This window comes from Xyrauchen texanus, chromosome 8, assembly GCF_025860055.1.
Source record: "Xyrauchen texanus isolate HMW12.3.18 chromosome 8, RBS_HiC_50CHRs, whole genome shotgun sequence".
Taxonomy (NCBI): Eukaryota; Metazoa; Chordata; class Actinopteri; order Cypriniformes; family Catostomidae; genus Xyrauchen; species Xyrauchen texanus.
Genome location: NC_068283.1, coordinates 3,603,477 through 3,629,384, shown reverse-complemented (window position 1 = coordinate 3,629,384; position 25,908 = coordinate 3,603,477). Strand labels below are relative to the sequence as shown.

The following is a 25,908-nucleotide window of genomic DNA, read 5'->3' as shown; positions in this document are numbered from 1 at the left end:
TTCGGACCAAAATCACTTGAATGCACATCCCGTAATAGTCAAGTCAAGTCAAATTCTTTCTTCAAGACTTTTCACAGCAAGTGTTATTTCAAAGCAGCTGGACATGAAATCATGCTATAACACAAAATTAATTCATATAATGCCAATATTAGTTATTTATGTGGTTAAAATTATTAAACTAATTAAGTGTTGTTGGTCAATGATTAAACAAAATGATTTTATATGAACTATAAGATTTAGTGTCATCCCAGTGTATGATCATAATTTCTGAAAAGTGAAGTCTTATATACATGTGCGTTTTTCCTGCACCATGCACTCTGTCATGGGTGGCGCTAAGGAGAGGCTTTCAGGTGCTTCAGCCTCCCCAAAAAATGTCCAAAAGTGCCCCTGTAGCAACCCTTAAAAAAAGTTGGTACCCTATTTGTAAAGATGAAAAACATTTTCTCTGACCATTTTTCAGAAATCATGTCCAGGCTACAGTCAGCTTTTTCAATCATATTCTGTCTGTGAATAACTTGGACAGCTTACACACTAAAACATTTGGAGAGGTTTCTCACTCACGTATACAAAAAAGTAACCAGAACAGAGCAAAAATTAATGAAATAAAAAATGTGCATACAATGAACTGAAACATGACCTGAAAATGCATCCAATCTTTTGCCTAGCTGCTTGTGCAGCTTTTGTAAAACATAAGGTAAACAGCATCCAATCTATTAATTTCAGTAGATAAAAATTTTTAAATCGCGATTAATCTGGTAATTATCTGAAGTTAATCGCAGATTTAGAAAATGCTGAAATTGTAACTCTCATCCAAAATATTAATCAGCCGGTAGACTGTGGCTATCCAAATTCCTACAGCAACCGTAAAGCTGTGTTCATGATTCACGTCAGAGTGTAAACACCAGCGTTAAACACTGCTTTGAACTCCACACTTGCAGACAAAAATGTCTCATTATGCGTTTTGGTGATAATTAAGACTTGATGTGTTTCGGTGGTAAAGAAAACGCACCTTACATAGGTCCCATATAGGCTCCCAGATTGGAATGCCCAATTCCCACTACTTAGTAGGTCCTCATGTTGGCGTGGTTATTCCCTTCAATCTGGGTGGTGGTGGACAAGTCTCAGTTGCCTCTGCTTCTGAGACCGTCAATCCATGCATTTTATCACGTGACTCGTGTGCATGAGGGTAGGGGTATGGATAGGTTTAGGGGTAGGGATTTGTATAGGGGTAGGGATAGGTATAGGTGTAGGGATAAGTATTGGGGTAGTGATAGCTATAGGGGTAGTGATTGGTATAGGTGTAGGGATAGGTATAGGGGTAGTGATAGGTATAGGGGTAGTGATTTGTATAGGGGTAGTGATTTGTATAGGGGTAGGGATAGGTGTAGGGATAGGTATACGGGGTGTGATAGGTATAGTTGTTGGGATAGGTATAGGGGTAGTGATAGGTATATGGGTAGGGATTGGTATGGGGTAGAGATAGGTATAGGTATAGGGGTAGCGATAGGTATAGGGGTAGCGATAAGTATAAGGTTAGGGATAGGTATAGGGTTGCTGTGTGACTACAAATAAACTACATAAACAGTGTATGAATGTGATTGATATTCATCTGTTGCAAGACACTCAACATTGGAAGACTTTGATTATAGTGCATGAATGGAGGACTATTCTTTCTGATAGTTTGTATGGTGCATTTCTCATTGTTAAGATTCACAGTTCTGTGATTCTGAAAGCTCCCATTGTGTCTAACGGAAAACAGAAACAAAACAAAAAACGATAAAGCAATGATTAAATTCTCATTTATAAATGTTGCCTTGGGGAAAGCAATGGAATGTTCTGAAAAAAGTTGAATACGACATCTGAATAACATTTAATATACAAACAGATATTTTGGTGGTGGAGACAGAAGTTGCCCCTGTGACGTTTTGGCATGAGATTGTATTGACTTGTAAGTAGAAGATTCACAGGAGGACTTGATAACAACACTAATTTGTTAAATCAGGTAAAATTCCAGGCAAATTGTAGGACCCCGTTCATGTGTGATCATTTCATAAATACACAAATTCCGACATGACTTGAAGGCTGCGATAGGTTTTATCAAGGTAAAGAAACATTCAAGACTCACAACAGCATCAGCTCTGTGAGTGTTAGTGCAGAAGATAAGCAGTCTGGATGTGTTTAGTGATGTTGGCAGGCAGCGCTCTGGGTTTGGCAGCAGATTACCGTTTTACTCTTCACACTGAGCAGTAGTTTTATGGAAACACAGCGCTCTCCTCTTCACCCCTCCAAAACTAACACACACACCGCAGACACATCGTTCATTCTGTATGAGGCTGCTGCTGCTTCCTGTGTGTGTGTGTGTGTGTCCTCACCCAACTCTCTCAGCCATTAGTGCTCTGAATGAACCACCTGAGTGTTTCAGTTGGGCAGTAACCCCATCTGCAGCCCCTCTAATCTACTCATAGAGGGAAGAATAAGATAGGGCAACCATCAATATAAGTGTCTTATTACTTTAAAGAATTAAAGGCACAAATCTCATGTTTTTATTTTTATGAGGCATATTATTAGGTATAATTAGTTACATCTGACAAACTACATGTCATTGCAGTATGTAGTTTTCAACATATTAAATCTGTGCACCACTTAAAATTGTGTTTTTGGCCTGTCCTACCTCAGAGGTCTTGACCTTCTTTGTCTGTATCCAGCAATTTAAATCATACAACAATAGCCCTGTTGCGATTGTAATTGTTTCACATAGGGACGTGGGGCAATTTTGTTGTATTGTCATCCAAATCGGAGATGTCTGTGTTTTTCTCTCCAACTTTTAGAAAATTCTTGGTGAATTACTTACTGTATTTGAACAAACTCCAGGGTCATGTGCTAATTTAATTTCCATCCGAACCGGCATCACTGAGTTTACAAGATGGAAATGAATGCCTTGTGCCATAGCCTGAAGACGTTGTGTGGTAATAAGAATTTAGATATTTTGTGTACTGTATGATGTAGGCTTATATCAGAGAAATTATTGAAATTAAATTTTCGATCATTTCAATTTTCATGTAAGTTTCAGTCAGCTATACTAAATTAAGTAAATCATATTTATTTTCAAATTAAAGAGCAACAGTCAATTTTCACCAAATTTATGGATTACGAGAATTACATTATAATAATTTATCTCTATAATAATACATTTTATATGAGTACACATGAATACATTAAATACATTTATATATACATATATATAAATATAAAAGTATGGACATTTATAATGTTTATAGGCATTTACAAATGATATAATCTTACTTAAAGCACGTAATCTGCATGACAGAAGCATTGTCTGTGTTTAACTTTGTCAAAAGTGAAGTGAACTTTAATAGATATACCCTCTTCAGTGTGCAGGGAGCAAATTTTACCAAGTACTTTTTAGATTTAGGTAGGGGACATGTCCCTACCAACCTTCAGAAAATGTAAAATGTCCCGACCAACATTTGGGCAATTTTACCACTTAGAAAATACTTTAACTTTATAACATGTTTTTAATTTCATTTTAATGACTGTTAAAAATTCTCTGTATAATTATTTCTATCGGGAAGACACATAGGCTTGAGTGAAGTTTGAGATGCCATTTATTTGATAGATGTAAAACGGGAGGTGATGTCTCTCTCTTGAGATATGAGGCAGGGGCGAGGAGCCTACCCCCCTGCGGGACAGGGCTCAACTGGTGGTGGTGGGGAGGTTGAGGTTGCAGTGTTAGCACACCGAAACAGCAATGTGATAGATTGTGAGCGGACTTATAAAGCAATGGCTTATGTGCGATTGGCTAGGAGTTATCCAGCTAATGATGTGATGTACACCTGCTGGTCTTCCCGCTAGAACTACGCTCCACTTCCATTTCTATCGGGAAGACACGCAGGCTTGGGTGAAGTTTGAGATGCCATTTATTTGATAGATGTAAAACGGGAGGTGATGTCTCTCTCTTTGGCGTAGGCCCCGTCCGGCAGTCCGAGGGAGTTGTACCCGGAACCGTCATGTCCTGCCGGAGATAGGAGGCAGGGGCGAGGAGCCTACCCCCAAAAAGAGATGATCCAGTTTGGTACGAACCAGGTCTTGTGTTGGGCGTTCATTCTGGAGGAGGAATTAAGAGATGTGAGCGTCGGAATTTGACATAAAATTTGCAATACCTCTGGCGTGGTTGTGTGAAGCCTTTGCGATGGGAAATTTTTTATTTTTGGAGTTTGAGTTTGATTTCATCCCTGTGCATTTCCTCTTTGTCCTCGATTGTGGGCACTCCGTCGAGAGCCCCTGGTTGAGCAGAATCTTTGCTTTAGGCCGGCATTGCCGTGCAGTGTCTTTGTTGAAAGATAAACGTCATTTGATATGAAAACCCTCCGGCGAGGGAAAAGTTGTTTGAGGCATCTTTGCCGAAGGGGACAACATGTGTAGAGCCATACGATAATGGCGACGTTGCGTGCAGTCTCTTCGTTTAAAGACATTTGATATGAAAACCCTCCGGCGAGGGAAAGTTGTTTGAGGTATCTTTGCCAAAGGGGACAACGTGTGTAGAGCCATACGATAATGGCAACGTTGCGTGCAGTCCCTTCTTTGAAAGACACTTGGTATGAAAACCCTCCGGCGAGGGAAAAGTTGTTTGAGGCATCTTTGCCGAAGGGGACAACATGTGTAGAGCCATACGATAATGGCGACGTTGCGTGCAGTCTCTTCGTTTAAAGACATTTGATATGAAAACTCTCCGGCGAGGGAAAGTTGTTTGAGGTATCTTTGCCAAAGGGGACAACGTGTGTACAGCCATACGATAATGGCGACGTTGCATGCGGTCCCTTTGTTGAAAGTAAACAACATTGATATGAGAACCTCCAACGAGGGAAAGTTGTTTGATGGTTATCTTAGCCAGAGTGAACAGCATACATAACGCCATACGATAATGGCGATGTTGTCGTGCCATACCTTGTTGAAGATATCTCGTTATGGTGCAAACTTTCCGACGAGGGCGGCTGGCTTGAGCAATACCTATGCGAAGGAGCTGTGCTTGAGATTATGGAAGCCCGGCGAGGGGGAGGGGGGGACATAGATATGTGCTGTCCTTGCGAACGGTGAGCTTGCTTGAATTGAATCATTATGTAGGCAAGGATGAGCTGGGGAAGAGCCACCAACCACCTCCAGATATGCATGAGAACTTATGGCTGATGGGGAGTTGAGCTTGTTTGACGATTTGGGTCGAGTTGACTATTTCAGGTACGATTGGGGAGCAATCTTCGTTGGGGAGCATCTTCGTTGTAGTTTCCAGTATACCTCGAAGGGTGCCCGTAGAGCTGGTCTGTGGAACTCCTGCGAAGCGAGGGAGGGGGTCAGAGACTACGTTGAAAAACCCGGGAATGTGTCTGACTGGGATGTTGAATTTACGGGAAATGCTCTGCCATGTCAGACGTCTCATAGGGGACATGATGGTTTGAGGAGGGCCAGACTTTATTGATTGTAGAAACGACTGCGGAATTGCTGCATGACTACGATGCGTTTGAGTTTCTGGAGGGAAGCCATATGATGCTGGCCGTGATGATGTGTGTGGAATAAGAAGGCCTATTTAAACTTCTTTTGTAGATGTAGCTTGCTGTGTCATCGCGGAACAAGGCTGCAGTGGTTCTGGGAATGTATTTCCTATTTCTGAACTCAAACATATATTTTACCCCATATAGGGTAAAGAACCATTTCATTGGAGGGTAGAGGGAAGGTTGTTTGCTGGACCGTATGATGAAGTGCTGTAACGAATGGCAAGGAAGGATTTGAAGCTTGGGTCTCGGTGTCATTTCTTTCTTCCCTCCGCTGACCCGCATCGAGACTGGGATTGTAGATCGAGAACATTTGTTAAATACATTCGATTATGAAATATCTAGCAATGGGATTACTTACGAAGAGAGCGTCTGGAGTGTAGGAAGCTATATTGAAGTAAGTAGAATTCTGGCCATTCCCCTGTGAACCATGGTCCTAGGCGGCAACCCCTGAATCCTATGGAGAGAGAAAAGGGGCGTGTCATCCGGAGATTCTCGACAGCCATCATCGATTGGTGGATAGGAGAGGCTGTCTATGGAATGAGCTAGTGTGAGGAGGCAGAAAAACGGCCGAGTGGCCTTGAGGAATGATAAGCATGGCAAAATTGTGGTGGCCTGATAGGGCTGGAGATTGCGTTAGAAGACCCAATCTGACCAGGGAACGATGTGAAAATAGACCTGATCCTGTCATGTTTCTTTAGGGGGGTTAGCTTGCATGGTTAGAGAATGTGTGTGATGTCTAGAAATTCTAGAGACGTGGCTCATTGTGGGTTCTATTTTTTATTTATTTTTTCTTCTCTCTCGCTCTCTCTCTATCTCTCCTCCCTCTTATTCCTCGAGCTGGAGCAAATACGGTGAGAAGAATAATGTCTCAGCTTCATGAGAGTTTAGTTGTTGGCTATAAAAGGAACATGAGAGTCTTCATGTACTCCCGGCATAGAGCCCTGAAGATACAGTGGACAGTTTAGTTTTTGAAGGAGGTGTGCCCCAAAACATACGAAAATGTGTGCATGTTTGTGCAAATCATCTTGCACAAGACTGCTTTGTGAATGTGTGTTAATATGAATCGGAATCTTCAAGAATGTGATCCTCGAGCATGGATCAGTTCCGGCTGTTCATGTCCCACCTTTACGACCTGAAGATGCAGTAATCGCACTTTATCTTTTGTGAATGTTTGTAAATCTCCTTCCGAATGTGCTTGATAGCTGATTCGATGGCTGATGTGCCAAGTTACCATTGTCTCTGACATATTCCGGAGACCAGATACGCGCACGCCTAAACATATATGGCTGAATTCCGGCATTTACTCTATCGATCATATTGGTTCTGATAAGTTGTTGCTGTAGTGGTCTGACCACGATGAGTTAATGATTTGTGAAGACATGCCAGCATGCCGACATCTGCTCTTTGATGATGCCTGAATGATAATAAAATTAAAGTATGCCATGAGATGGGAATTACTCGCTGTATGACCTGATCATAGCGAAATGCCTTACGCTGGTGATAAATAATCTGATGAATAGGGGAAGTGGTGCGGAGCCTACCGCTAGGTGTCAGAGGCGTGCCGCAACAGTGGTGCTAGCGATGAGAACATTGAAGTACGTCTGGAGTAAGAAGATGCTGCGTTTTATGGATTGCGTAAATGCGCCCTTGGAGGCGCTCTGGAAACCTCGTCGAATGTTGTACCGAACGAAGTAAATTCTTTCACAAGGCTTGGTGAAGGCTACATTAACCCGTTGATATGTATTTGTTTGCACTCGGGAGTGACGTCACTCTGCTTACGTTTAATATATTTGCATTCTGATATATGCATGCATGGATATAATCCGTTAACATTAATCGCATACATCTTTTCGAAGGTCTAAGTGTTCGACGTTGATATCCGATCTCTGTTGCATGATAGCAGTCCTCCAGAAACAGCAATTTGTTTATTTGTGCCAGAAGTGCGAATGACAACATGCAATATCAAAAACGGGACTTCATACCTTATTATGAAATCGTGATCACCACATGAATCCAGTTTAGCCTGCTTGGGTCAATTGTCCGTGACAGAGTTCATTCTATAATGTCCAGTAGCACATTTGTACGCAATTATAAATCTTGATATGTTCTCCATTGTTTACATGAGATCTCGCCTGGAAGAATTACGCTTCATCGTCGTTCTTCAACAGACTATGCAATCTGAGCAGCATTCCTGTTGTAAAACTGTATATTATCTTATATATGAAGTCTTCTAAACAGAATGAGCCCATTTCAAAGTGCAAAACTTTTTTTTTTTTTTTTTTTTGAGATTGTAGTTTTTTGCTTTAAAATAACAACATATATTAATTCTGAAACTTGAGAAGTGAAGCCCAAAGTGTCTTCTTTCAAAAGATACTACAACTGTGTCCATACTCCAAGGGGGCCAGTAGATACAGCTGTTTAAGTTGGGTATGTAATTTGCATGGTTTGTGCTCAAGAAGGGTTCAACAGGTGAAACTGTGATGTCATGCTCCCTCGGAATGCTCATATCATGGGCTCAGTCTTCCTAGTGAGTAGGGCATAGTGATGATGAATTGGATTGGAACGCAGCCGTTACATGATTTGGGCGAAGGCGCCCGCTAAATGGGGGACTCTTACTGAATGAAGTAAGGGAGAGCCCATGTGAGCCGTTGACTGTACATGATGATATGCCTGAATAATTATCTTAATTCCCCAATGGGGAACGCTCGGGCATGCAGACTGTGAATGACAAGTGAATGAACATTGACCGAGTTGCCCTCATGAGATTGCGCAATTGCCTGCCATACTATGAGAGTGAATGCGCTGTTGACATGAAATACTGGCTTTTGATATTGATGCGAATGCGTTAAGATGAACAGGCAGCGTTGCAACTTTGTGATGAACAGGTAGCATGGCAACGGAAGGTCTAGACCCATGACTAGATCTGAATGCATTTGATGGATATGAAAATGACTTAGCTTATTTCTGATGGAAGCTGGCTGCTGCCTGAGCTGATGATTTTGCAGGATTCGCGGGGTGCACGCTCCTTCCGCGCCGGGTCGTGCAATGCGATTGAGAGAGATCTCCTGAGTGAATGAGATATGGGTGAAGATCCTGGTTTACTGGTTGTTTACTCCCCATGGGTTTGATGTTGGCAGAAGTTGAGATGAAGTGAAGACGTCGTTGGAAAGGGAAGGCGGCCTTCCAGAGATGTGCTGTGGCCTGGAGAGGTTAAAACGCGTCTAGTTGCAGTGTTAGCACACCGAAACAGCAATGTGATAGATTGTGAGCGGACTTATAAAGCAATGGCTTACGTGCGATTGGCTAGGAGTTATCCAGCTAATGATGTGATGTACTCCTGCTGGTCTTCCCGCTAGAACTACGCTCCACTTCCATTTACTGTCAAACATATTGTGAAGCAGCACATATAATAAAATGTCATTGTAACGTGGCATCTTTTGCTTTGCTTTTCTTTTTCAATATAGGAAATATTGTGCCTAAAGACACTACTCGCATACTTAATGTCAAAATTTTGAAAAAGGTCCTTGATGCCACTACCAACATTCAAACAAAACCTGCACACTTGCATAGAACCTATCAGTTTTTTTATTTTATAACAGTTGAAAATATCATACAAAATAACTGTAAAACCGCTTGTGGTGAGCAGGGCGTGGCTTAGCAGTAAGGATGGACACCTGGCAGAGAATGATCTCAATCAGCTGGGAGAGAGATAAAGAGGAGCCAGGTGTCCACCCTTACTGCTCAGCCACGCCACACCGCTCGTGTAATATGAATTACAATCTCCTGAGATAGAAAATTCCTGACAGTTAAGCACCTCTTTATTCTGAAAAAATAAATAAGAAGACTGTTTTAGGCTATATATTGTACCCTATTTGTGGGAAGTGTCAAGAGTAGACACACACACAGAGAATATCATCTGGGAGAATGACAGAAAAAATACCAGCAAGGGGAGAAAAAGCTTAAAAGAAACAGAGAACTGGAAAGCTATCTGGAGAAAGAGAGGAGGAGAAACAAATGGAAGGACTGCTGAAGCGTCTTACAATGTGCCATTCAGTTACTCTAAGTGCCCTCATTGAGCAGATGTGGTGGGTGTATCTGCACTGCGTGGCACAATCACTGACGGAGGATATGAAATTCACATGGATAGAAGGAATAATAGCCTGGTTGAATTCCAGAACTCCTCCAATGTGATTTAGGCCTTAGTCTACATGTTAAAAGGCCCTTGTTTGGCGACATTTAGCTGCTGTTACCATGATGACAATGACATCATCAGTCACCTCAGACAAGAGGGTAGACTACATGTGAATTGATCAAACAATCATATTGCCCGTAGAAGTATGTAAGGAAATAAGGGACTGTTGGTTAAAGTTACACCAACATTACACATTTTTATCCACATTTTGCTGGACAATCAAAAAACCTTAAAGCCATTTTTTTTCAGTTTCAGTGTTGACATAGTTACTGCATTTTGCAAGGTATCACTTTAATGCAGATTTCCACATCACAAATACAACAAAGTATACAACACAACATTAGTATAACAAGTACATTAAAACTAGAGTGTAATTTCTTCGCTACAGTAGCAGCAATTGCAAAATACATTTTTCACTCTTTCACTATAAATCTTGACATCAGCAGTCTCCTTGGAGATCATTATTTCAAGCTCAATACTTCCTATAGCGCCATCTAGCACTCTGCACATGCAATCATAAAATCATGATCGTGCCTAGAGACTGAAATGGCATGATGTACAGTGAAAAAGGAGTTATATTTTGGTCTTGAGTCTTAAATCAAGACATTGATTTAACCACTGGAGTCTACTGGAAAGTATGGTTTACTTTAATGTTGCCTTTATCTGCTTATTGAACCTTCTGGTCACCATTCACTTGGATTGAATGGACAAACACATGATATCCCCATTAAAATATCTTATTTAGTATTCTGTGGAAGAAAGAAAGTCATACGAGTTTGAAACGACGAAGAGTGAGTAAATGATGAAAGAAACTTTTTTTACTATTCCTTAACTATTCCTTTAAAATATATTGTTTCTAGGCTTATATTCAGAAACATTAAATCAATAGTTTTATATTTTCCATTGTTTTTTATTTATGTAATTATAATATATTAAAACAGTACCTTTGTTTTTATGTCTGATTTTCAAATGCTAGGGCCTGCTTTTCATATGTTGCTTATAACATCAGACATGATTTAATGTATACCAGATATTGTAACCTTGATAATTCCTCTAGCTAATTCAGCTCTTCAAACGCACACATGGATTTGATTAGTATATCTGGATTGAGATAATTGCACGCTTTTGTGTTTTTCTAGAAAATGGCACATGCAGGGATGTTGTTCCATATGCAGTCTGAGTAGGGAACCAACCCCCTATGGGAGCACCAAAACGTCCATTGGGTGCCCTTCATTGCACGTTATACATGAATTAATGACCCAATATCAGATGCAGAATGCTCTCCCAGTTGGACAATTGCCTCGGCACATACATCGATACTGGACTTGACATACCAATGTAATCACATCATAAAAATTTGTAAAAATATATATTTAATATAAATCATATAAGTTTATAAACAATCATAATGGAATTCGAACACTTCTGCACATGTGCGGTCTCCATGCATTTCTATCAGGAAGACTCACAGACTTGAGTGAAATTGAAGATGACATTTATTTGATGAATATAAAACAGAAATGTAATGTCTCTCTTTGGCGTAAGTCCCGTCTGGTGGTCCGAAGAAGTTGTACTCGGAACCGTCATATCCTGCCGGAGATGGAAGGCAGGGGTGAGGAGCATACCCCCGTGCAGCACGGGACTCAACTTGTGGTGGTGGGGTGGTGGAGGTTGCTGTGTTAGCACACTGAAACAGCAATCTGACAGATTGTGAGCAGACTTATAAAGCAATGGATTACATCTGATTGTCTGGGAATTACCCAGCTAATGGTGCGATGATGTACATCTGCTAGTCTTTCTGCTAGAACTTCGCTGCATTTTTATAACCCAGAACTGTCAAAATAAAATGACTAGCAGTGTCATAATGACAGAACAGAACATATTTTATGTGCAAAAACTGAAAATAAACAATGAGGTGTCATTACAGAATGCTTTAAATAATACTATTTTCTCTAAGAACATCAAACGTTTACCTGAAGTGATTTGTCCTACTTTCTATATAATCATTCTTAAACTACTCATCCATCCAGTAATAACAGATGACTGTGATTGGTTCATCCTAACCAACGCTGAGAAAGGTGACAGGTGACAGCGCTCATCCGGCATGAGTTAGATGTGATGCTGGACCTGCAAGGATACCATAAAGTGAACACAAGGAGATAGAAGCTGGCTCTCCAAAGGGAAGCATGCTCTGCATTTTTATAGTAGTGGTGATAAGGCTATATTCACATCATGTGGTGCCTCATCGTCCTGTGCCCAAACAAAGCTTATTAAATTGAATCTTTCCTCTCACCTGCCCTGTCCCATTGTGAGCCTAGCTGAAGGTTGGCCCTCAGAGAAGGGGTGACAATAAAGGGAGAGAGCAGCAGGTAATTCTGCTATAGTTACTGTCAGGGTTGGGAGGGTTACTTTTGAAATGTATTCCACTTCAGATTACAGAATACATGCTGTAAAATGTAATTTGTAACGTATTCTGTTAGATTACTCAAAGTCAGTAACGTATTCTAAATACTTTGCATTACTTCAGCACTGGTAGATTTTTTCACTTGTTTTGACTATAAAAACTCTGAATGAGTGAAGTGCCTTCCGCTGTTGTTTTGAATAAGTTTGACAACTAGCTAGACATGTTCAAGGAACAAAACGTCACTTCCTTAAACTGACGAATGGTCTATATTAATAGTTTTGTTATTCATAAAAGCTCTCTTTAAAAGTGTATGTTGTTAGATAGTTAAGAAAAAACGAAAAGCATGAAAGATTTCTATTTATGGAAGAAGGCTCTGTATCATGATACATATGGCATATGGTAAGTTTACACTAAAGCAAAATCGCTTTCATGTACTTTTTTGAAGCCGAGTACAACAGCAATTTGCAAAACTAAAACTACCTTTACTGCACTGATGCAATCAGTTACCACTCCATCTTCAGTGTAATTATAGCCACCTTCTTTTTCTATTTTAAAAGAAGAATTATGAATTTTTTTATTGCAGTTGTCAGATTATGTAATCATGTAATACATACAGTAAAAGTAACTGTAATTTGATCACAGGTAATTTTATCTAATTGCAAGTATTTGATTTTTGTAATCTGATAATGTAATCCAGACTGCATGTAATCTGTTACTGCCCAGCACTGGTTGTTTGTGATATACGGCCCTATAGCATACTGCTGTTTGAACTGCTTAAATTAAAATCTCTTTTTCTGGGGTCTGATAAAAACAAATTAACAAACATAAAAATATGTACAGAATATTTTCAGAATAAATACTAAATTGGAATATATTGCAAGGACTAAAATCATGTGATCATAAATGACAAAACTACTATCTGTAACCCGCACAAGATGAGACAGTCACAATGTATAGTCAAACTGCGTTTATCGCTTTCCCGGTCCGACGTGCCGCACTCGACCCACGGTGTGTTTCAGAGGTTTATGTTTTTGAAAGATAAAACTCCAAAAAAAAAAAAAGTAAACATAATACATATCTTTGGAAAGCTGAGATACTCGTGATTTGAACGATGTAAACCTTTTTAAGATACAATCACAACAGCAGGTACAATCTAGATCTTTGTCAGACCACCAACATATAAACAACCAAAAACAAAATTTAGGCAACTCACCTATGAAGCCTCATAGTAGTCCACTGAGCCATAACTTCCCGACAAAAACGGTGTTGTTTCATTGTCAAATGTCCAAACGATCAAATCAAGTAAAATGTTTAGTCCAAATCACATTATTACATCAATAAATATCCACAGACTCTTGTTGCATCATTTCAAAGCACCTGGCAGCTGTGCCTAATCTTTCACATATTATCGGTAATAACTTCAGTTCAGATGTAAACATTTCCTATATCCGGTATCAAAATGGAAGCACGCACTCTGACCTTTCGATTGACACCTCATTTGACCCAATAGGAGCTTCCATGTCCTATCCAAAGCCTTCAATACCCAACCACAGTCTGTGTCGAATGTAAGGGCATACCCACTTTCCTTTGTTTACTGATCAAACCAATTACATCGAAGAGTGGAAATGACTGACGCATCGTATAGCCAATGAAATTCTGAAAACAGTGATATGCGGCTTTAGTGGAACCATTAGAGCATGGTTCTCTTATGCGTGTGCGTAAGCAGCCTCGAGTTTACCGACAGTTTTGCGCCTCCGTGCATAAAGCCATTGGAGAACTGTTTTGGAACTGTTTACACATTTGGCGATTTAAATATGGTGAAACGGACGCGAAAAACAGGATTTTCACCCCAGGATGTGATATAAGAAGGCATTCATTGTCAAAATTCTGAGTTTGGAGATGAAATTTCTGAAAACAATACGGATGATTTGGAGGCAGAGGAAATATGGAGAGATGAGACATGGCTCTGGACAAGTAAGTGTTTTCTTGTGTTTTATAACATATATTACTGTATATTCCGCATAAATAAGCTTTAGTTTGAATAATGAACACATTTTGTAATTACCCTTTGTCGTGTGTTTCCTCAGTGAGTGTTTGAACCGTTTGTGCGTGTTTTTTGTATTTGTATGTGCGTGTGAGGTTTTAGTTCATTGTTTGTTTCAGATCTATTGACATGCTATATAGATGTTTTGTATATTTACTGTAAATATAATTATATATATATATATATATATATATATATATATATAATAAATAAATAAATATAAGTTGAAAATAAGAATATATGTTGTGTTTGAGAGTCTATTTGTTACAATGCGGGGAGGTGGGGGAGGTGTAGGCCCATCTATTTGTTACAATGCTGAATTGATGGGGGAGGTGTAGGCCCATCTCTTTGTTCCATAGTACATTGGCAAAGTATACAGTATTTACAGTAAATATACATACAATAATGCATATTTACACACTCGAAAAGAAAAACTAATATATATATATATATATATATATATATATATATAAATACAGAAAAGATGGAAAAGTTGTGTCTAGCTTTGTAAATTACATTTATTTATTCTCCCCCACTCAGCAAGCGGCCACATAAAGTGGAGCAGCAGGACAGCACCTCATCAAGAGAGGAGGGCTTTCAGAGAGACCCTTGCTGAGGAGCTGGCAGAGTTGGGGTCTCACTCCACAGCCAGACCCGTATCTCCTGCTCCACGAAGAGCAGATCACAGGCCGTTGCACATCACCAAATCTTGCACCGCTGGTCGTCTGAAGTGCAGGCAGTGTCATGCAAAGACACCAGTGAAGTACTCTTCCTGTGTTCTGCCTTTGTGCTTTGTACCCAAATGTGACTGCTACAATGACTGGCATGTTGCTAGAAACATGTACAATTTTATAATGGTTTGTAAATACTTTGTGTAAAAATTCATGTAAATAGTTTGTTGTGTATTTTTTATATAAACAAATTGTCCACCATAGCACTAGTTTTGACTCTTTTATATGCACAACATTTAGTTTCAAGAAGGGAAAAGTCACTCTAATGTGTTTATGCATCAGTTACTCTGTGTCAGCAAAACTAATAGTGGATCTGGATATGGAATATGATAGCTCTAAGTGTCATCTTTCATTAGAGCCCAAAATTATGACTGTACGTTGAAGCGTTCAAAAGTAGGAGCCTTTTTGTCCTAGGTTACCAAAGGGTCCTTTTGGAGTATCCAAAAGGCACTTTTGTAAAACGCCTGGGTGTACCCTTAGAAAAACATGTGTAAAATATTCATTTTTTATGGTATTGTTCTAAAATTTGAACTTGGACTAGGTAAGGCTTCATGCTGTGATCCCATTGTGTTCTCAAGCTAATAGCTACAAGTTATAGTCATCTGCAGGCATCTGTATGCAAAAAAAATTTCAGGCGGAAAAAAAAAACTTCTATTTCATTGTGTTCAAACTTCTATTACTCAGAATCAGTAGCACTTACAGTAATTCTGACTGCTGGGGACAAAACTTCAGAGTGTCCCCTTTCAAATGTGACCAAAACCATGCATGTACTCCAAACGGTTCAAGAACAGCTTTAAATTTACTTTGGGTATGCCTTGATTAGGCGTTTTAGGCTAATTTTACAGGATTGGGAAGAGGATTTTATTGCAGGCAAAGCAAAAGTTCCATCAGGGCAAATCCAGAAGAGAGTGGTCGAGGGGAGCGTAAGGTCGAAGCCGGGGAATCAGGATATGGCAACGGGGCAAATCTACAAAAGAGTGGTCGAGGAAAGCGTAAGGTCGAAGCCGGGGAAATCAGAATCAGTATAACAAGTAAGACAATCGAGTTGAATAGACAGGGGAGCTAGGGGATCACTAGAGCTGGCAAAGCAAAGGGGTAAACTAAACAATAACCAACACGAGTGAGACGAAAGGGCGGCGTATAAATAGGGGAAAAGGAACAGTGCAGGTGAAACTAATAATCGAGTGATTGGAACGAATGCGGGTGAAACTAATACTCTGGTGATTGGGAGCGAGCGTGAGAGCCAGAGGGGGGTGATTGGGAGCGAGCGTGTGAGCTCAAGGAAGCGGAGCGAACTAGAGGAGCGGGGTTCGTTACACTATCATATCATTTTATCTACACTAAACTATTTGCCTTGCGGAATGGCCCGTCATGAAGAGATGCTATTGCTTCCTTTAGTCAGGAACAACCCTATGATGCTATGAGTAGCATCTCCTTCCCGATTTGCCCTTCAACTGCACAAAAAATGCTATTTGGAATTTCCTCACAGACAACCATGGTTCCTTAATTTCCCGTGATAAACTTCAGCACTGATGTGCAATCATCCATGTCTCTCTAGAACCTTGCAGCATCCCCATGAGGAGGCTCAAAGCACTGCTGTTGTGTAAGAGCTAATACTCAGTCCCATGACAGCAGAAACTAAAAACTAATCATGTGCAGCACCAAACAAAGGTTTCATTCAAAACCTCACTTTCATTGACACAGAGGCGTTGCAGATAGATGTGTGACATGCAACGGCTGGTCCTGCTTTGACTTTGTTTGGAACCATTAAAAAGTATATAAAATAACAGACCACATTGTTTCTAAAACATAAAGTATCGTGGGAGTTAATCTACACGATGTACACTGTGTGGTGCTAAAAGTGAGTTCAATTTAATCCCAAACTTGAGGTTTATAAGGTCAATGCCCTTTCAAGTTTTAAATCAACAAAACCGACCTCCCTACCCTAAACCTACAAAAAAAAAAAAAAAAAAAAAAAGCAAATGCGAGATGAAAAACACAATTTCTTCAGCAACCACGTCATTTTGTGGTGTTTTTATGACACTTTCATCTCATATATCAACTCGCATGCTCTTCAGGAATCATACTCCGCTCCTTTACATCGCAAATGTAACACTTTATCAGTTGAACTACAGCACAATTTGATCACACTTGAACAAGCTTTAAATGTAGTGCTATGTAATGCAAACATTAAAATAACTTATGTGCTATGGCAATAGATGTCGTAAGATAGCACTGTGTGAGGAACAGGGCAAAAAGTGTTTATTAACTGAAAATCTTCCGTTTTACTCGTGATTTGAGTGAAAGGGAATAAGAGTCATTGTTGTTTTAATACTTCTTTTGTTCATTTCACCAGAAACTGATGTAATACAAAAAAAACAAAGCACTAAAAATTATTTTGAAAAATGTAGGTAACATAATTCTATGTGTTACGAAATGCAGCTTAACTTTATTTAAGCAAACAAACAAATAACACAAAGGAAAAACCCACAAGGGGAAAAACAGGAAACTTAAACACGATGAAACAAAACTGAGAACTCGGGCAGGGAACACATACCAGGCTTAACAACATTCAACGATTGACAGAGGGGAGTGAAAACAACCGGGTTAAAATACATGAACATGGGAAAACGGGAGCCAATGAACAAACAGAACTCAAACAAGCTGACAGGGTAATAAACAGAAACCAATGGCAAACTAACAAGGACAGGTGAAAACAATGAACAGAGAACACGAAAGCTAACAAGGAAACTATGGAGCTACAAGGGTGACAAAAGTGAAAACTAAGGAACTACAAAAGTGACAAAAATGACAAACAAAGGGCAACAGTGAGACAAGACATAACACTATGAGACCAGGTTGCAACATTAGGCAATAAAAGCTACAAATCTACAAAAGAATAGTTTTAGATGGAGTACAGCAGTGACACTGCAGGACATGTCAGCTTCCCAGTATTTGGTTAACTACCCCGCATTTGGCACAAAGATTTTTTGTTTTTTCTTTTGACATCCAGACACACTAAGTGCTATTTTTTATCTATACTGAGCATTTCATTACTCAGCTTTCATAATCTCAACTTTGCATCTAGTGCAGGCTTTAAATGTAGAGACACAATTTACAGGACAATCTTTAAAGTGTCTCCATCCAGCCATAACAGATTTATGTGGCATTAGCAGGTGGACACAGCAGAGACTTGAAATGGTGACACATTTTGTGTGAATACTTTACGCAGAGAGGAAACATATGCATGCTGTGATCACATGTAAACTGCAGGATTTCATTGCTACAGCTATGTGTACAGTACAGTATGTCTGCACTGAACCATGCCTGATACACAAACGCATTTGTAACATCTATTCACCCTGTGAGGTATTGAAAGCAATAAAATAACATTGTTTTATGTGAATTACATTTATTTTAAATATACAGTCATTTCAAATCAGATGATTGCAACACGCTCCAAAAAAGTCAGTCGAGTGTACGCTTGAATAACACTTAAACATTTGGGCACTGAAGACACAAGTTTGTTGAGTTTAGAAAGTGGAATTTTCCCCCATTCATCCATTATGAATGTCTTCATGCCGTATGATGTGCTTTATAATGCACCACATGTACATATTCTCAATTGGAGACAGGTCATTACTGCAGGCAGGTCAATCTAGCACTTCTAGGGACATCCATGGAAAAGACGGAGTCTGGATGGATAACACACAATCACAATAGCTGTATCCTCCCTTAAAGATTATTTATTTTACATTTAATGCAGTTTCAACAGATTGCAATACAATTTTATTCCGTTTTACTGCTTTGAAAACATTTCTGAAGTGGGTTTCAAGCTGAAATCCTTCACAAACGGCTCTCGTCTCTCATTAGTAATGAAGCACGGCGTTTTCTCCAATACTCAGCTCCAGTTTTCCACAACTCTTTGTAATATGCACGAGTCCTCAAGCAAGCGAGATCATTAAATTCCCATTAAAGTTCAGTTAGTGTGTAAGCTCTGTTTGTGTCTTCTAGCACCTCATTGAGCTCTCTGAAGCCCTCCACATGCCCAGGGCCGAAGGGTCAAATACAGGGCGAGATATTTATGAGGTGTCTATATATGTCCTGGATGGCATTTCCCCTATTGAAAACAGGCAACACACTCAGTACGTTAATATGAGCAGTTATAATCAAGATCAGGTTTTTGTATTGTCAAACTACAGCCTTCATCTGCCTGTCCAAGTAAACGTTACACAATGCGTTATGGAATATTTGAAGGAAGGACATCAAATACGTTGGGTGAGAAACATATCAATATTTAAAGGGATAGTTCACCCAAAAATGAAAATTCTCTCATAATTTACTCACCCTTATGCCATCCCAGATGTGTATGACTTTCTTTCTTCAGCAGAACACAAATTAAGATTTTTAGAATAATTTCTCATATCTTTTGGTCCATACTATGCAAGTGAATGGGTCCAACATTTTGAAGCTCCAAACATCACATAAAGTCAGCATAAAAGTAATCCATAAGACTCCAGTGGTTAAATACATTTCTTCAAAAGCGACATGATAGGTGTGGGGGAGAAACAGATAATTATTTAAGTTTTTTTTATCATAAATTCTCCTCTCTGCTCGGACAATCTCCACTTTAACTTTCACATTCTTCTTCTTGTGTTTTTGGTGATTCACATTCTTCCCCCTAATGAGCAGGGAGAAGAATTTATGATAAAAAAACATTTATTTACTTAAAATCTTCCCCTTTCAGTAGGGTTTGTTCATATTCAAATTTGCACTTCAAGTCACGTCACACCAGCTGTGCTGTAAATGATTTAAAAGGGCATTGGCTCTGGTGCATCTCATGACTAACTGTGACATGCAAAGAGCATCATATTGGCTACTCATGGTGCTTTTACTGTCCTTTTTTAGAGACTGTCACTATATGCTTTCATTATATGGAAATGAGCAGACTGAACATTCTTCAAAATGTCTCTTTTTGTGGTTCGCAAAATAATATGGGTTGGGACAGGGGTGAAAATGTCATCAAAATGTTGGGGGGGACATAACAATTCTCAAGAGCAATTTTTGAAGGGGACACCAAGGTTTTTTTTGTTGTTGCCCCGTTTGCATTTGGATCATTTTATTTCTTAAACAATTATTTGAAGGATATATCATTATATTATTTACAATACACATATTTTAATGATATTTTAGGGGGGACAACCCTCAGATCAGGTCCTGACCCCCCCCCCAAAAAAAATGGTTTTTGGGTGAACTATTCCTTTAACCAATCAATTAACATATCTTAAGTATATAACTTATATTAAAACCGTAAGTCATGATGAAGTCTCCAAAACTTCCCTTTTGCACAGCCACTGTTCTAAGGCCCTGACAGAGCTAAACAATAAATGAGAACAGCAAACAACTGAGACTGTAGAGAACTGCTGGGCTTTCATTAAACTGGGGTAGGACAAAATACACTACACAGTCCTGCAAACACACACAGACACACTCTTCAGGACTGATGGAAGGTCATTGACCTTTATTGTGCTGTCTGATTGTGCAGGTGCATCTACTACAAAGAATCAGCTTAATCAGGCCAGCTATTGTCAATGATTCACAGCAACACAAACACTGCTGCCAGAGGGTGGGGAGGCTGCACTGATGAATCTCATGTAACCCAATGGAAGAAAGGATATAAAACATTTGATTTCAAAAGTAAATCTAATTGATGGATTATGTGCCTCTTTAGCAGTGCCACAGCCATGCCAGGGTGTTCAAATGCTGTGCAAGCTAATGTCTTTTTTTTCCTTGTACTTTTTTGACACTTAATAACAGGGGTGTAATACATCAATGTTACATGATGAAAATTTGATACATCGATTACGGAATTTTATAATTTCATATAATGCTTATAATATTACCTAATGTGTTACAGAGGCCGCCTCAGCAACAGTCATGGAGCGCTTGACACTGAGGAAAATGCTACAGAGTTTCTGCGTCATTACTCATTTTGCGCATGTGCATTTGAGCAACAGAAGTTAAAGTCGTTCCTTTTTTTTCTAATAACGATAGGTTAGTTATGTAATATTTAAAGAATACAAGGACTGTAACACCTTTTTTCATGATGATTAGGCCTATATGTTCATAACGTGTCACATGCCTACGCTATTTGTTAATTCTGTGACCCTGCTTGATTTAAAATGATAGGCTACTAATTTGCTTGTATACAATACATGCCAGATTCCATTTATTTTTCAATTATTGGTTCAACTATAGCTTAATGTTCTCATTAGATGAATTAAAAACATATTTTATTGATCTTTGCATCATCAACAGTGTACTTATTGTTTGTGGAAATAATTCAGGTAAAATCAGTATGATTTTTTCTTAATAAATTTGCAATCACACATAAACCAAACCTCCCTGTACTCCCTATATGCAAATCATGATGTCTTTAACCAATGAATGTAAAACATGGTATGTTTTTTGTTATATGACCGAATAGTGCAAATTGTGCTCCTGTTTACATTTGCGTATAATATTGTAAATATTCCAATATATAAGCCTAATATTAACAGGGCTATGCCATTGAAAACGACAGTAAGTGCAACACACTCTCACTGCGAAATCATCAGGATTCATATGACTTTTCTAAATTTGGCTAATTCGTATGATATCGTACGACTGCACTCGTTTGAATTCCTACGGCTTTCACTAAAGCCAATGACATCGTTGGACATCGTTTCCATTAAATACACTACAATTACTTGCTTCCATCACACACAATAGCTTCCTGTTATGTTTACACATTCAACTTAATGGTTAAGTTTAGATAAGGGGTTTGGGTAAGGGCATAATATTAATAAGTATGTCCTTAACGCCTTTTGCGTGAAACTTAGGCATTAGACATCCGAAAATTTGCATGTGATGAAGTTGTATGAGTTTATGCGAACAACATCTTGCAAGACCATACGAAATAGCCAAAATGTAAATTATTTACACATTTTCATGAGATCGGTTTGGTCTTTATAATGTAACAGCGCACCCACAAACACACACACACACACACACACACACACACACGCACACACACAATAAATGGAAAGTAACATCCACAAGCCTTTTTTATGTTTTTCTTTAAAAAAAAAAAAATCTATTTCACTTCATTTGCCATTTGTTTTTCCGACGGTTGCTGTAAAGGCCATGCCGTCTTATTATCATATGAGGACAAAGAAATGCAGAAATACAAATAATTATAATAATAATAAATAGATTAAAATAATAATTCAAGTATAAAAACAGAAATGTATACTTTTAATCATGTATTACAAGCTATTATCTAAAGTCTAAGATTCTAAGATTCAGAAACCCTTGTTATTAATGACACCTGTGGCTGTTAAGTGAACTGCAGCTACCTGTTGCTCGTGCTCCTGCACACACTCCATAGGGACACCAGTATCAACTAAAACAAAGAGACTGAACGTGATTCACAGACATCATGATGACAGATGAGTTACCATAATTAAAATGACACATGATTGTTTTACTACAAACTTTGAGACTGTAAATTATATTTGACTCTCCAGTGCTGGAACAGGGCTAAAACAAAGTGTGGATATCGGTCTGACTATGTGAGACTGTAGTTTGAAGATCACTTTTCTTTACATGATACATTGACTGCATTTATACGATAGCCCATGCTCTTTTATAATGCATGCACCAACTTCCTAGCCTTACCACAGCACCATGTACGTGAAGCTACAGCAACTACACTTGTTAATGCAACACAAGATTTGTGATATGCTTTCATACAGACAGAGTTAATGCTGAGTTAATAACAGTGTTTTCTCACAAAAATTGTGTTCTGGTCAAATTTAACCCAAAAGCAATACAAAAGAATATGAATAATAAATTTTGCATAAAACATTAAGATTGTTTGCATTGTGGCATTATTTTCAGAACTGTAACACCCAGTTCTCATTACCATAATGCGTATGAATTTTTACATTTAGTATTCCCATTGTTTTCAATGATGATTCTCATTACAGCCACACAGACATTTTATAAAAATCAGCAAAAATGAAAGGCAATACCAGAGGAGTACAACTATGATCTATTAATACTTACAATATAAATTATACTTTTTTTTCTTCACATTGCGCTAATGCAAATATTATCATGACCATTTTTTGGCATTGCAGTAATGAGAATCGGTGGATTAAATGTAACTGTCATGAAAGAAATGTCACAATGTAAAAATAAAAAATATATGTTCTATATGAAAATAATAATAATCTTATTTGTTTCTTTTGGACTAAAACTTGACCACCCAACAGATCTGAGGCTCTACACAAAAAAATAAAGTGGTTTCTAGAATATAATATTGAATATTTCCTTTAATAATAACCACAGTTTATAATATGATTATCAGAAGTTTACCATTGAGAATTAATATATACTTGATTGTTGTGAAATCTAATTGAGTTAAGGGTTCACATTACATCCAAATGATGATTCATCTAAACGGAAGTGAACACGAACCCCAAAGTGTAACTATAAACTGCTTAAATCATCCATATTCATTCAGATTTACAGTTGACTTTTCTTTATGCCTCCTACACACTACACGACTTTCAAAGACGTTGGATCGTGGTACCGTTCATATTACACAACTGACTCTCTTGTCATGGAAGTCGTAGCATTTTCAAATTACACGATGAATCGGCAACAGGGGTGAACACATTACAAAACATTTAACTATTGATGAATCCCCAACAACACTGCCTGGACTCCAAATTAAGTTTCATAACAGAGAGTACAAACGAGAAGTGATACAAGATATAAAAACAAATGCATGATCATATGTTATGCTTTTCAGAATATGATGTGTATGTTTTTAATCGCCTCAAGGCATCAAATATTTTATTTGGTTAAACTATGAAAAAGTAGCTCCTACAGAAAAATATACTTATTTGCTTACCTGACTGTCCAAGAAATCTGGCAATTTCTCTCCAACTCTCCTCTTTCTCCCAGTGGCGGAGCTAGGGTTGGCTGATTGCTTGCCCCTGCCTGGCCATCTTTTTGAAAAACTCCTGGCTCCGCCCCTGCTTTCTCCACCCTGTTGTGGTACAGTTCAGAGGAAACATCAAATGGTGCTCCTGCCAATGTTCCACACATTTTTCCTCCATTTCGTCCAATGAGACTTTCTTGATACCGCAGCCATGCTAGTTGATGTTCTGTTGCAGGTACATCAGGACTCCTCCCACTGAAACTTCCCGTGCCCCATTTCTAGCTCTCTCATTGGCTGTAGGTCAACGCTGCTGTTGTATTCAGTCAAAACATATTTCACATTGCACGATTTGGAATCACAGACAGGTTCAGATATTAAACATCCTAGATATCACGCTGACATCGGCGACGCGTCGCGATTCTCTGAAATCACGTCTTTGATTATTCTTACATTGCAATTGTCACTAACGGGTGCGAGCTACGATTTGCCCACAATTTCAGGCTTTTGTCTGCGATCTCCACAAAACTGTCGCTGAGTGAAAATCGGGCTTAAAATCGTGTAGTGTAAACTCAGCATTAGCTCAAATCGTCTGTACTTATGGAAATGTGAAACACTGTCCCCAGTGGCCAAAGCATTAAGTATTGTTGGGTGTATGATCTTGTGTGAGCTCCATTTTTTAAATGTCCATATAGGGAGTTGTATAGGTTGTAATACAGTGCTTGTATTACAAACCAAACCCCAAACCTAAACCTAACCATTAGTGGAGTAAAAATGTATGTTAGAGGGAAAAATGCAACCTCCGAATCACGCTCATCACCGATTATAATTACTTCCTGGTTATAAAGTGGAATCCAAACACAGGTCTCCAGCACTGCAGATGCAACGCGTTTCCGGTCACGCCACAAGGGGAGGTAAACACTCTGGAGCCGATGCAAAAAGTCTGATAGGAGATAGAACTCTCGGAAACGACATGCTAACTTCCTGTGATCATGTTGGTACCTGTCACTGCGTGTGGAACTAGCATCAAGCCAGACAGTTTGGTCAGTATTGTATGTTGCTTCATAAAAGCTTCATATTGCAAATTATCATGTTGATAAATAGGTTAATAGCCCATTTTCAGTGTATTTTCTGAGTTCGGTGCTCTATGGCTGGCAATTATAGGCTCAGCACTTACATTGGTAAAATGTCTTTATGGACCTCTATTTATGCATAATGGCTTTGTATTTTTGCATACTTTGCGATCTACTGTACATCACCTGAAGCTGTTTGGAATGTTTAGAGTGAAAGAACTGAAACTTGTAAGGGAGAAAAGTGTGCCGCTGACGAGTGTCTAGTGTGCAACAATAAACATGGAGGAAATAGACATATATACATTGTGTTGTATTCGTTGAGTGGAAAAGGAAACGTCTGTGAAAAGTGTTTTAAAAAGTATCTGTAACAATTAGAGGTGTAAATCAGACGTTTGGTCATGATACAATCGTATATCGATTCTCTTGGCCTGCGATCCGATATTGCCAATACTTCAGAATCTGCAGTGATATGATTTCGATTTGATTCGATACAGGGCCCTGCGATTGATATTCCGATATTATGTGCCTATTTTACACAACTACTTTTTTTGCCCTCAAATGCAACCGAAATACAATTTTTATATTTTATTGAGCTCTCTGAAAAGTGCAAATTTAGTATCCACATTGGGACATCCACAACAAAATAAGGTACTTCAGATGTTGAAAAAATGATACAGATAATAATCATCATCATCATTCGTTTGATTACAGCTTATTTTCCATTTAATCCAATTCAAAGTACTTACATACCCATGACTTGTTTCCAACTGTCCATGCTATCCGCTGTTTTCTTGGCTAAAACTTCCACATTTGTAATGAAAAATTCTGTTACCGTTAATTGGGATACATGTCAGTAAGGGTGTTGATGTGTAAAGTCTGCTAACTGATGCTGGAGCTGAGCAGGTGTT

At 38.8% G+C, this 25,908-nt stretch overlaps 1 long non-coding RNA gene across 1 annotated transcript; it reads right to left on the bottom strand.

The window, feature by feature from the left end:
- Positions 1–11,237: 11,237 nt before the first annotated feature.
- Positions 11,238–24,033, bottom strand: LOC127648263 (uncharacterized). The gene is made up of 2 exons (XR_007971151.1): positions 23,901–24,033; positions 11,238–11,886 (listed from the first exon to the last, which is right to left on the bottom strand). It is a non-coding gene; the product is annotated as an uncharacterized LOC127648263 (long non-coding RNA).
- Between the last annotated feature and the right edge of the window lie 1,875 nt (positions 24,034–25,908).